The sequence below is a fragment of the Astyanax mexicanus genome, chromosome 24, assembly GCF_023375975.1.
Source record: "Astyanax mexicanus isolate ESR-SI-001 chromosome 24, AstMex3_surface, whole genome shotgun sequence".
In the NCBI taxonomy this organism is placed as follows: Eukaryota; Metazoa; Chordata; class Actinopteri; order Characiformes; family Acestrorhamphidae; genus Astyanax; species Astyanax mexicanus.
This window is the reverse complement of record NC_064431.1, coordinates 13,722,002-13,735,036: the sequence shown is the minus strand read 5'-3', so window position 1 is coordinate 13,735,036 and position 13,035 is coordinate 13,722,002. Positions and strand designations below refer to the sequence as shown.

Here is a 13,035-nt window from a genome sequence, read left to right as displayed (position 1 = left end):
ATTATGTTCATATTGCATTTTTCCACATGAAAAGCCATATGTAAACACCACTAGGATGCACTGACATTTGATTACACTCTGAAAACTCGAACCCCATTCAAATGTAATCAGAGATTGATCTCACATAGATCCACATTAAATACAAGTGTAAAAAGAATCAGTTTTTACAGGATTCGGTTTATCCAAAAATTTAAATGCAAAGAAAGTTTAGCAACTAACTTTACTCTAAAATAACTTTACTCTAGAGTAAAAATAAAACAATCTATCTACCCTTCCTACTATCCATCTGTCTGTTAATCTATCCTTCTATCTGTTAATTTGTCTATTAATGTGTCTATCTATTCATCTGTCCATCTATCTTTTTATCTGTAAATCTTTTTATCTGACTATTTGTCTGTCTTCCTGGCTGGCCATCCACCTGTCCAATACTCCACTATCCATCCATCCAACCATCTATCTATCTATCAGTTAATTCATATGTCCATCCATCCATTATCTCATCTGTCCTGCCATGAGTCCACCCTTCCTTTAATTCTTTCATGCATCTATCCTTCCTACTATCCATCTGTCTGTTAATGCATCCTTCTATCTGTCTATCTTGCTGGTTGTCCATCTGTTTATTATGTTTATCTGTTTATGTATATCAATCTATCTATCATCTATAATCTGTCCATCTATCCTTTGATCTGTCTATCTTTTTATGTGACTATCTGTCTTTCTAGCTGGCCATCCACCTGCCTAATACTCTGCTATCCATCTATCTACCCATACATCCATCAATTCACACATCCATCCATCCATCCATCCATTCATCCATCCATCCATCTATCTGATCACTCGAACCACATTCAAAGGTGGTCAAAGATGGATCCCGTCCACATTAAATACAAGTGTAAACAGAAATGTATAGAATTCGGTTTTGTCCAAAAATGAAAATGCATTGAATTTTTTGTAACTAAATTTACTCTTTTAGTATTTCAACTTTTAATGTTTGGCCAAATAAAAAAAAATAAAACTTATAAATTATACCGAACAATTACTTGTTAAACGCAAGTCTTTTAGGCCACTGATTCAGATTTGATTATATTCAATTCACAGTTGATTTACAGTCTACTGACAGTGCTCACAAAAAAGACTGAATATAGTGAACTGACTGTACTAAGTTTTTTCATATTAAGTCATTGCCAAAATAAATTTAAAACCTGTGAGAATCCGTGTTTGGCATTTATTGTTTAGTCTTTGGTGAAATATTTCATTTTGTTTGGTTTTACTGCACTTCTGGTGTAAACAGAATCCAGTGTGAGAGAAAATCCAAGTCAAACAGAATCCAGTCAAATCCAAAATTCACATTAATGCCAGGTGTAAACAGGTCCATGATCCCGCAGTCTGGAAGAGGTGAGGGATTTTGCTGCTGTTGCGTTGGCACTGTGCTAACAGCGGGCACTGGAGATGGTTTGATTTGATTGAATCCCCCTCTGTGCAGTACGGCACTTCATACTGGATGGCACTTCTGGGCACAAAATGTCACAGAGGCTGTCAGACGCTGTCCGTGGTCCTGAAGTGCAGACAGCTACTGTTAGATAACTGCTCGTGACTCTCCGAGCTGTACGCTGGAGTGGACGCGCGAGTATTGCCAACACTCTCTCTCTCTCTCTCTCTCACATACACACACTCTCTCTCTCTTTCTCTCTCTATCTCTCTCTTTCTCACACACAATTTTTTTCTCACTCTTTTTTCTCTCTCTCACACACTCTCTCTTTTTCTCTCACACACACTCTTTCTCTCTCTTTCTCTCTCTATCTCACACACACTCATTTACTTTTACTCTTTCTCTCTCTCTCTCACTCTCTCTCTCACACACTCTCTTTTTTCTCTCTCTCACACACATACACTCTCTCAAACACACTCTCTTTTTTCTGTCTCTAACACACTGTCTCTTTTTCTCACACACATACACATTCTCACTTTCTCTCTCACACACACTCTCTCAAACACTCTCTCTCTCTCTCTCTCTCTCTCTATTAGTGTGGTGAGATCTGTGGCCAGGTTCTGTAATTACCCAGCTGACAGGATGGTGTACTGTAGGACCTGCAGGGCATGCTGGGTAATGTATGCTGATACAGGCTGTTCTAATGCTAATATAAAGCATTTTTATTTAGCGTCTTTGTTTCTGTCCAAGCTGCCCTATCTATCTTTTGTGTCCTTCTACCTACTTTACACTACCTACTTAACCAACTGCCAATCTATGCTTCCATCCTTCAATCCACATGTTTCACTCTGTGTTTATCTGTCCATCCTTCCATCCATCCATCTGTCTATCCATTTGGCTGTACATCTATCAAGCCATCCCTCCATCCATCCACATATCCGTGTGTCCATCTATCTGTACCTCTGTCTGATTGTGTCAATGATCTCTCACCAGGAAGTGCACTACCCAAAGCTAACCTCAGAGTGTCTTTTTAAATATGGCAGAGGGAAGCCATATTTTACGCCCTCTTGTGGTGTAAAGACTACACTATCAGACCACACCTGTAATCATTTGCATACCTGACATAGCAATAACTGCAAGCCTGAAATCGATCAAGTGATTAAGATGCATTTAATATAAATATATATATATTGTCAGTGAGTGTACAATTCTTGGTCCTCTTTGTAAACCCCATGTAAACGTCTCAATGTAATAAAGAATTCATTGTGTCTGCTGCACTGTACTGTTGTATTCGTGCTAAGCAGTGTTTCCTTCTCTGCACCTACAATTAATCATCCCGCAGCGCTCCCTGTAGTTGCCGGGCCGAGCCGGCTCGCCTCAAAGGCAAGTGAAAAGTGAGATTTTTCCCTCTATTGATCCCGATGGTGCTGCTGCTTATCTTGCAGGGGAGCGCTGCAGGCTGAAAAACTGTAATGGCATAATTCAATCCTAACACCAGGGATGTCTGGGCACGGATACAGCACCGCAATTAATCTTCCATAAGAGACACAGACAATGTCATCCCCGCAGAAAATAAAGAAACAATACCAGAGACTGCCTGGCTACAGTACTGTAGCAGTAATGTGGACACATGCTAGTGTAGAGGAGGTCTTCATGATTCAAATGACAGTGAATAAAGAGATGCACAACACTGTATAAGGATGAATTCAGACCATGCTTGTTTGGTCCAGACCTTCAGACTTTGGTCTCATATAAAGAGGTAGTCTTAGTCCGAAACAACCATGGTCCAATACATTTGTAGTGTGAAAACACTTTTATAGATGGTTCCTTTAGACCAGAGGTGTCCAAACTTTTTTTGTTGAGGGCCAAAAGGAGAAATATATTTGAAGTCACAGGCCACAGACTGTAAAACAAATAATGAAATATACCACTTTAAATAATACATTTTCCTGATTACTTTCAGTGCACCCTCTCCGCTTTTAGACTCTTTGGCCCGTTTTTCTACAACTGCGCACTCTCTCCGCGTTTAGACTCTTTTGCCCGTTTTCCTGCGCTATAACTGCGCACCCTCTCCGCTTTTAGACTCTTTGGCCCGTTTTTCTGCGCTACAACTGCGCACTCTCTCCACTTTTAGACTCTTTGGCCCGTTTTCCTGCACTATAACTGCGCACTCTCTCCGCTTTTAGACTCTTTGGCCCACTTTCCTGCGCTAAAACTGCGCACCCTCTCCGCTTTTAGACTTCTTGCCCCATTTTTCTGCGCTACAACTGCGCACTCTCTCCACTTTTAGACTCTTTGGCCCGTTTTCCTGCACTATAACTGTGCATCCTCTCTGCTTTTAGACTCCTTGGCCCATTTTTCTGCGCTACAACTGCGCACTCTCTCCGCTTTTAGACTCTTTGGCCCGTTTTTCTGCGCTAGAAATGCGCACTCTCTCCGCTTTTAGACTCTTTGGCCCGTTTCTGACACCTAGTGTTCAAACTTTGAATCTCACATTATAAAAACCTGCTTAACAGTGGGCCAACTTTCATTCTATTTCAAAAATACCTCGCGGGCCGCTCCACAAAAGGAAACGGGTCACAAATGGCCGGCGGGCCGTATTTTGGACACCCCTGCTTTAAACTTTCAGAACTTTCAGACCAATTACAGAACGTTGAGGAAGGATATCAACACCAATTAAACAAAAGAAGAAGAAAAAGAAGCAGTGTTGTGCTGAAATCCAACTCTACTCTGATGTGAAGATGTGTCCCTCAGTAGCATGGGTATAACACATTATGCTGGTGATTCCTGTATCTACTGTAACTGTAGACTAACTGTTATTTATAAACTGAGGGATGCACTTGCACTTGAATGGAGTCAGATTCTGAAAGGGAGGCACAACAAACACAACAAACTCACTGAACTGACATCACGTCAACACTATCCGATACATGTCCTTCTGTAAGCTAATTAATGCCAAGTATAGAGAGACTCTGCCTGCATGGGTAATGATGAGAAGAAGTTCCTTAGTGCACTAAGTCACTAAACAGCAGTGTGAAATTGGACAAAGCTAGCTGTAATACTTTGGTTCCAAGGCCAAATCATGTTGCTGTATTTTTTCTATGCAGAAATTTGTGGGAAAATGAGAGCCTGGAAAGATACATCAGTTGCGTCCTCGAATTTCTCATCTGTATACAAAGAGTCCCTAAATTCGGAACCACCTATTTAGGCTGTGTTCAGACTGCACAGGAAATTCGGACTGTTTCTCATATCAGATCTGTTGTAATGACTGTCCGCACTGTTATTTGCAAAAGATCAGATTGGATTTGCCTGTCTGGACATCACAAGCACATGGATCTGCATGGGTTGCTATTGTTTGACAAGACAAGTCAAGACAACCATGTACTGTACACTATGCTTGTGCTGAGCACAGATGGAATTTGGCCTCCGCCTTTATCCCATCTATGCAGTGAACATATACTGTGTATTTTTCGCTCTAAGGTGCACCGGATTATAAGGCACATTATGCGACACTAGTAAGGAACAGGGGTGTCACCATGTTTTCCTTTTAATTCAGCTAAGCTATGTTGTTAAGTAAACAAAACTGTAATGAAAAAAAAACCATTTGTTTTTAAAGTCAAATGAGCACTGGATGTAAATCTGCACAGATTTCTCTCTAAAAACTGTTTATTTGGGTGAGTAGAGCACCTCCATTTATTTACAGCTCATATTTCCAGATTTCCACTAGCGCTAGCCGCGGTTAGTGGCTAATGCCACCTGACAATGCTACACTGAGGAACCCTGAGTGTTCTGGTAAGCCAGGGTGATATTAGCTAGAGAGTTGTCCCACATAGCTTGTTTTAATATGGAAAACATGCAGACTACAGTCCTATATACTCACCTCTTAACAGCGAAAAATGCAGCAGGCAACAGGCAGATGATACTCACCTCGGAACAGCGAAAGCACAGTTAACAGCTAATGCTAAAACTGCTGAAGAACTAAACTGAAACTCCTGTATAACACTGTACTTTAGCAGAGTTGCTTTACTGCACATGTGTCAAACACAAGGCCCGCGGGCCAAATGTGGCCCGCCACGTCCTTTTATGTGGCCCGCGAGAGCTTGTAAGATCTTAGTGTCTATAATAAATGGATCAGAAGCGTGCTTTGACCAAAAACTACGTTTCCCACAATGCTTGTCGATTGTATTACCCGCGAAGTTACGGCTTACTGCCACTACACGGCAGTGTAGTCATTGATGTGGAAACCCTGCCGGAGGGAAGGCGTAACTTCGCGGGTGAAATGTTTATCCCATAATGTCCAGAAAAAGAGAAGCTGATTCAGACGGACGGCTGTGCTTCAAGGCGAAAGAATGGTATGCCTTTTGTGTTACGAAGAGTGTTACTGACCAAAATAAACGCTTTTTAGGAGAGATATAAGTTCTGTGTAAACATTTATAAGACAATAGCTGACAAAATCTGTTTTAATGACGTTAATAAACATCACTGTGACAGCGCTACTCAGTTTCACCGCAGCGAAGGACGAAGACGTGAATCACTTATCTAACCAGCCTGTACTGATTTCTGCTCCAATAACCCTTTCAATAACCTCCAATAGCCTTTTATAGTCTTCAGTAGCCTTCAACAGTCTAACCCTGCAGCCGTGGTGTGTGCACTAAACTCCGTAGTTATAAACATCCTGAGGTTAGCAGCGCGCTAACTGACCTGTTTATAATGTAACGTTAATCCGAGCAGTGACTCCGTGACGCTGCTCTGAACTGCTGCTGTTAGCTGCTTGTGCTGAAAGATGAGCTGTAGGGAGCTGTATTATCCGGTTAGTGGGGTTAAAACCTTTATTTCCTACACAGAAGAACTTAAAATGTTTTAAAAACGCTCCAGACTGGCTGAGCTGAGCCTGTAGCCCGTGGCTGGGCTGTAGCTCTGACTCAGTGAAGACAGCGGGGGCTTGTGCTGCTGCTGCAGCTGCCACTAGTGGTTGGATGAGGAACTGCTAAATCTGAGGAACTGCTAAATCTATCACATATTCTTAACAGCTCACAATTTTTGATTTTATATTTATTAAGCCTTATTTCAGTATCAAACGTTTTGATCAAAGTTAATATAACTTGATGTCATTTCTATTCACTTGAATAGTTTGGTTCTTGATTGATGGAGTTTTTGGATTTCATAACATGACAAATTAAAAGGATTTATGTTAATAGAGCAACAAGCAAACATTTTTTCCATGCAACTGTAAAATTTGATTGAATAAATAATATATTGAGAGTTATTTAACATTAAGGAGTAATTACATTCATTTTATATTACATTTGGTTACATTTTATTACATTTATAAGTTACATCTGGCCCTCAGAGGACAGCCAATATGCCAATGTGGCCCTCGGCCAAAATGAGTTTGACACCCCTGCTTTACTGCTTCTTACAACCTAACTGGTAAAATTCATAAGGCGCACCAGATTATAAAACACACTGATGATTTTTGGGAAAATGAAAGGATTTTAAGTACACTTAATATTGCAAAAAATATGGTACACACAGGTTAGTACAGTCAGAAAACATAGTGATTTTGTAAGAATACATGCCTGAAGTGGTTTTGTGTTGGTCTTGCTCAAGGGCCCAGCAATGAAGGCCTGCCAAACCCGAGTATCAAACCAACAACCCATTGCTCTAACTACTAAGCTACCACTGCTTCACACGTGTTTTAAATGACGCAAAAACGCAATGAAAAATGATTTTTCTAAATCCGATTCCCTGCTGTTTTGGGCTGTTCACACTATCAAAGGACAATCTGGATAGAGTCTATATATGCCAGAAATTAAATCTAGATTGGCAGTCTGAACACAGCCTGTGACGTAACAACTGAGAAATGCAGCCTACTTTGTTTTGGAAAACAGCCAGAGATACATTTCTTTTCTGTTTTCATTCCAGGCTGTAGAGTGTGGAGGCGTCACTGTTAGTTATAGTGTTATTTTGTCCCTTGATGTACTCTGGGGCTGAAACGTTATGGGAAGTCATACGTTTTGTTGACATTTTGATGATTATTAAAAAATGAAAGCACAGTTTCTACAGTGTAAAATACAGCAGCAGGACCCAAACTGTTCATCACCCATAACAGCCAAACCAGCAGTAGCTCTTTAACTCTTTACAGCTTTATAGGCTTTAAAGAATATTAATGATCCAACCCAACTTTATAGAAAAACATATGAAATTACTTAGTAAAAAAAACATTAAAACATTGTTAAGCATCTAACCTCTTGCTTAGATGGCAGCTTTGCACATCTTGGTTGGATTTTATGAGGTAGAGTCACCTGAAATGGCTTTCAGTTAACAGCTGTGCTGGACTGCAGTCTCAAAGACCATCAAAAATTTAATAATGATGAAACTGGCTCTCATCAGGACTGCCCCAAGAAAGGAAGAGCAAGAGTTACCTTTGTTGCACAGGATGAGTTAATCACAGTTACCAGCCTACAGTTACCAGCCTGCAAGTTAACAGCACTACAGATAAGAGCACCTAAATGCTTCATTGTGTATTTTAGTTTGTTTAACACTTTTAAGTTACTGCATGATTCCTTTGTACTCTGGTTGCTTTCACTGTTCATTTACAATGCAGGAATAATAATACAAAACATTGAATGAGAAGGTGTTTTCAACCTTTGATTGGTACTGTATATAAAAAATAAAAAATGTAATATTATTTACTTTATTTTAGTAATTCAGTTCAAAATCTCCAAACCATCACTGATCATCAGTAAATGTTGCATTTCATTTAGACATCAAGCAACCAGAGTCTGGAGGAAGAGTGGAGAGACCCAAACTGCTTGAAGTCTAGTGTGAAGTTTCCACAATCAGTGATGATTTGGAGAGACATGTCATCTGCTGGTGTTGATCCACTGTGTTTTATCAAGTCTAAAGTCAGACTGAAAGTGCAGTTTTGTTTTCCCACAAAATCTTACAGCACTTCATGCTTCCCTCTGATGACAACTTTTATGAAGATGCAGATTTCATTTTCCAGCAGGACTTGGCACTTTGCCCACACTGCCAAAAGTACCAATTGGTCTTAAATATTATTCTAATTAGAGTTCTTAGTTGCTGTAGGCCAAAATCATCAAAGATAAAAGAAATATAAATCTATATATAATATGAGTTTCACATTTGGAACTGAATTACTGAAATAAAGTAACTTTTTCAATGATATTCTTATGATTTCACAGCTCATTTTAAGTAAGTGTATCCTTTGCAACCTTTGGTTTGCAATGAATGAAACCAAAACTGTACTACTGCGTGTTTAGGCTGTTCCCTGCCAGACCCAGCAGGGGTCCGCTTCGTTTTTGGCCACATGATTCCACAGAAACACTGAAGAAAATACACTGGTAATATCTTGCTGTGGTTTAGACTGTAATGCCCAATTTTCTCCAGTCCAGAATGGACCAGTTTTAAGTTTTCCTCCATTTCCCAGCTTCCAGAAACAGCAGATCACCAGCTACCATGATTACTTATACTTAATTCAAACCACAGTTCTGAGATTCTGAGATTACCATATGAACAAAAGTATTGGGACGCCTGCTCATTTATGGTATCTTTTGCAAAAAAAAAAAAGTTAATAAAAAGAGTTTATCTTGTTTTTGGAGTAGTAACTGTCTCTATTGGTGAGAGAAAGTTAGTCATGGTGCCAATAGGGTAATACAGTATTTGTTTATCTGCTCACTCAGATAAACAGAGCATCCTATTCTACCTGCAATACTATTCTTATATTATTATAAGTATTATTATTAATATTATACTATTTTTACCACAGCGACTAGATAAGATGTTTTAGCAGCAGAGGGTGTAACTGAAAAGTAGCTGAATGCAGTCAGTTAAAGAGCTGTTTTTCTGTCCAGGAACATTTGGGTGTAGTGTATGGTGAATTGTGTAAAAGAAAGGCAAATGACATTTAATGGCAATTAGCAGTGTAAGAAAATATAATTGTACTAAATTGTGTTATTTTGTTTTGCAATACTTTTTCAATTTTCAAACAAACTCTAAATTGCTTTTTAATGATTAGTTTACATGTAAAGATTGGTGTCAGAAGTGGTGCATTTAGCATTGTGTCTAAACCCCGCCCACTAGATAGGAATGTCTTTAGATCTCACTTTTCTGGTTGGATTAACTTTCTTTTGGTCTGATTTTATAAATATTACTTTTTTACAATTTCAACAGTTTAAACAATAGCAATATACAGTGCCAGTCAAAACTTTGGACACACCTTTTTATTATTTTTACCATATATTGTAAATAAATATAATTTAATAACTTAAAAGTGCATTTAGCATTTAGGTGCTCTTATCTGAAGTTCTGTTAACTTGCGGTTTCTAAAGCTGGTAACTCTGATGAACCTGTGCAACAGAGGTAACTCTTGCTCCTTCTTTCCTGCGGCCATCCTGATGAGTGCCAGTTTCATCATTCAACATTTTTGATGGTCAAGATGTTCAAAGCTGTCATCTAAGCAAAAGGTGCTACTTTGAAGAATCTAAAATATAAAACATATTCTGGTTTGTTTCACACTTTTTTGATTACTAAATAATTACATAAGTTTTTCTTTATAGTTTAAATGACTTTAGTATTACCGTATTTTTCACACTATATGGTGCACTTAAAATCTTCAGAGAGCCTTATGTAGGAATTCTACCAGTAAGGCTCTAAGAAGCAGTAAAGGCACTCTGCTGAAGTTCAGCGTTATACAAGAACTTCAGTGAAGTTTCTCCAGCACCGAGGCTGGAGCAGTATTAGCATTAGCCGCTGACTGCGCTAAGTGATAGCTCTTCTGCTTTTCAGAGGTGAGTATTATCGGCCTGTAGCCTGCAATAATATCGGCTAACCCTGGCTAGCACTGCTTTCGCAGCATTAACATTAGCTGCTAACCTTGCTAACTGCTAGCTCTTTCACCGTTCAGAGGTGAAACCTGCTGAACTAGAAGGGAAACATGGCAATACCCCTGTTCCTTACTAGTGTCGCATAAAGCACCTTATAATCCGGTGCGCCTTATAGTGCGAAAAATATAGTAATCTACAATGCAGTATATTTTAAAATAATTCATTGTATGCATTCATAGAGGGGGTGTTCATAAATATTTGGAAATATAATCTACAGTCAATCAGCCTGTGAGTGCCTGTAAGTGTATTTCCCAATTTCCCATTAACCAGTTAAAGCTTAATGGTATGCATGCTTATGACCCTCCACCCACTGCTCACCATTATCTACCTCGCAGATCCATCTCCCCCCACCGTAACCTGACGGCAGAGTCTCTACGGCCACAAAGTAATAAAGCTTCCATTAGCCAAGTTCTGTACGCTCTGCATCAGAGTTCATTCTACATTTCCTTCACCCCTTCAACTACCCAACGCTTCCACCAGAGCCTCATTAACAAGCATGACTCTGCATTCCAGACCCTCACCAACGACGCAGAGCGGTGGGGAATCCATTGAAAGGACGGTTTCCAAGGACCCCGAGTTAATGAAGTGTGCTGTGCAGAAATAACCTATAGGTGAAGGCCATACATCACGGCTCCGGCCATAAAGCCCACGCCGCCAAGACAAATCCATTACAGCCAGTGCAGGAGAATGCTGAGTAAGTAATATCAATCATCATAATGGCCCGGAATTCAATTACACCCAGGAATGGGAAATGATTGTTAATTTGAACGAACTCCAAGCAGCACTGGAGCTGTGGAGGTTCTCTCGTCTTACCGGAAGATGAGCATCTAAGAGCTTCTCACTGACGAGTTTTGTGATGCGGTACATGAGCTAAGCGCTTTCAATAAAAACCATCATCCATCAAGCATTTCCCTTTATTTTTAGACTTTTTTTCTACGTTAAAAACTATTCCATAATGATCCAGGGTATTCTGGTTCTGATGCGGCATCAGCAGTTGGAGTCTGAGAGAGAGCAATTAGCCATGCTCTCTCTTGGTAGGTACTGTAGGTGGCACTTACTCTCCTCTATCTATCATTACTAGTGTGATGTTGGTCAGCACAGACATCTGTTAGCTGATCTGGTATCAGAGCTGGGGATCTGGCACTTTCCTCAGAGTGCATTGTGATGCTGCCTAGTGATGCTGCATCAGCAGCCAGAGTCTGAGAGAGCACAACAAGCCATGCTCTCTCTGAGAAAGTTATATTAATCATCATAATATCATCATCAACCATTTCCGTTTATTTTTGGACTTTTTTCCACATTAAAAACTATTCTATTAGGATCCAAGCTATTCTGGTTCAAATCCTGAGTCAGGCTGCTGCTTCAGCATCAGCAGCTGGAGTCTGAGAGAGCACAATAAGCCATTCCCCTTTGGGTGGGAAATGTAGGTGGTGCTCTCTCTCTCTCTCTCTCCTGCGCTCTATCCATCACTACTAGTGTGATGTTGTTCAGCACATGCAGCTATTAGCTGATCTGGTATCAGAGCTGGGGATCCGGCACTTTCCTCAGAGTGCATTGTGTTGCTGCCTAGTGATGCTGCATCAGCATCCTGAGTCTGAGAGAGCACAATTAGCCATGCTCTCTCTGAGTAATTAATATCAATCATCATAACGGCCTAAAAGTCAATTACACCCAGGAATGGGAAATAATAATTAATTTGAATGAACTACAAGCAGCACTGGAGCTGATGCAGTACATGAGCGTAGACCTTTCCGTAAAAAACATCATCCATCAAGCATTTCCCTTTATTTTTAGACTTTTTTCTACATTAAAAACTATTCTATTAAGATCCAAGCTATTCTGGTTTGAATCCTGAGATCCCCAGAATCCTGAGCTGGGGATACGTCGCTTTCCTCAGAGTGCATTGTGATGCTGCCTAGTGATGCTGCATCAGCAGCCGGAGTCTGAGAGAGCACAATTTGCCATGAATAATATTATTCATCCTAATGGCCCAGAATTCAATTACACCCAGAAATGGGACTTGATTGTTAATTTGATTGTTATCTGGAGCTGTGGAAGCTCTCTCGTCTAACTGGAAGATGAGCACCCAAGAGCTTTTCACTGATTTTTGTGATGCGGTACATGAGCTAAGCCCTTTTAAATGAAAACCATCATTCATCAACCATTTCCCTTTAATTTAGGTCTTTTTCTACATTAAAATGTATGTCATTATTGTCTGAGGTATTCTGGTTCGAATCCCGAATCAGGCTGCTGCTTCAGCATCAGCAGCTGGAGTCTGAGAGAGCACAATGAGCCATGCTCTCTCTGCTTTCCTCAGAGTGCAGAGTGTGGTGTTGCCTAGTGATGCTGCAGTATTGGTAAGTATTGGTATCTGTACAGGTTTGAGAATTTAACAGCTGCACCATTTAAAGTAAAAAAAAAAAAATACAATAAGACAGTGGTAGAATAAAAGTCCAAAATTATCTGTTGCAGTTATTGATCATAATCTCAGTATTGGGCCAATAAAAATATATTGGGCTTCACTATTTTTACAAAATCATATACAGTAACAGCAGCCAATATATTATGCATTCATAAGGAACATGCAGTGCAGATCCTAAACAGTAGCAGTGTGATACAGTATATTGTATTTCTAAATCTGAATTCACTAAAATCTTGCTCTAATCCGCCCCCAGCACCGGCTGAGCAGAGCCAGAG

At 39.9% G+C, this 13,035-nt stretch overlaps 1 protein-coding gene across 13 annotated transcripts in view; it reads right to left on the bottom strand.

The window, feature by feature from the left end:
- The window catches only part of atp2b2 (ATPase plasma membrane Ca2+ transporting 2), a 217,933-nt gene that overhangs the window by 71,953 nt on the left and 132,945 nt on the right, over positions 1-13,035 (bottom strand). The window lies entirely within an intron of this gene.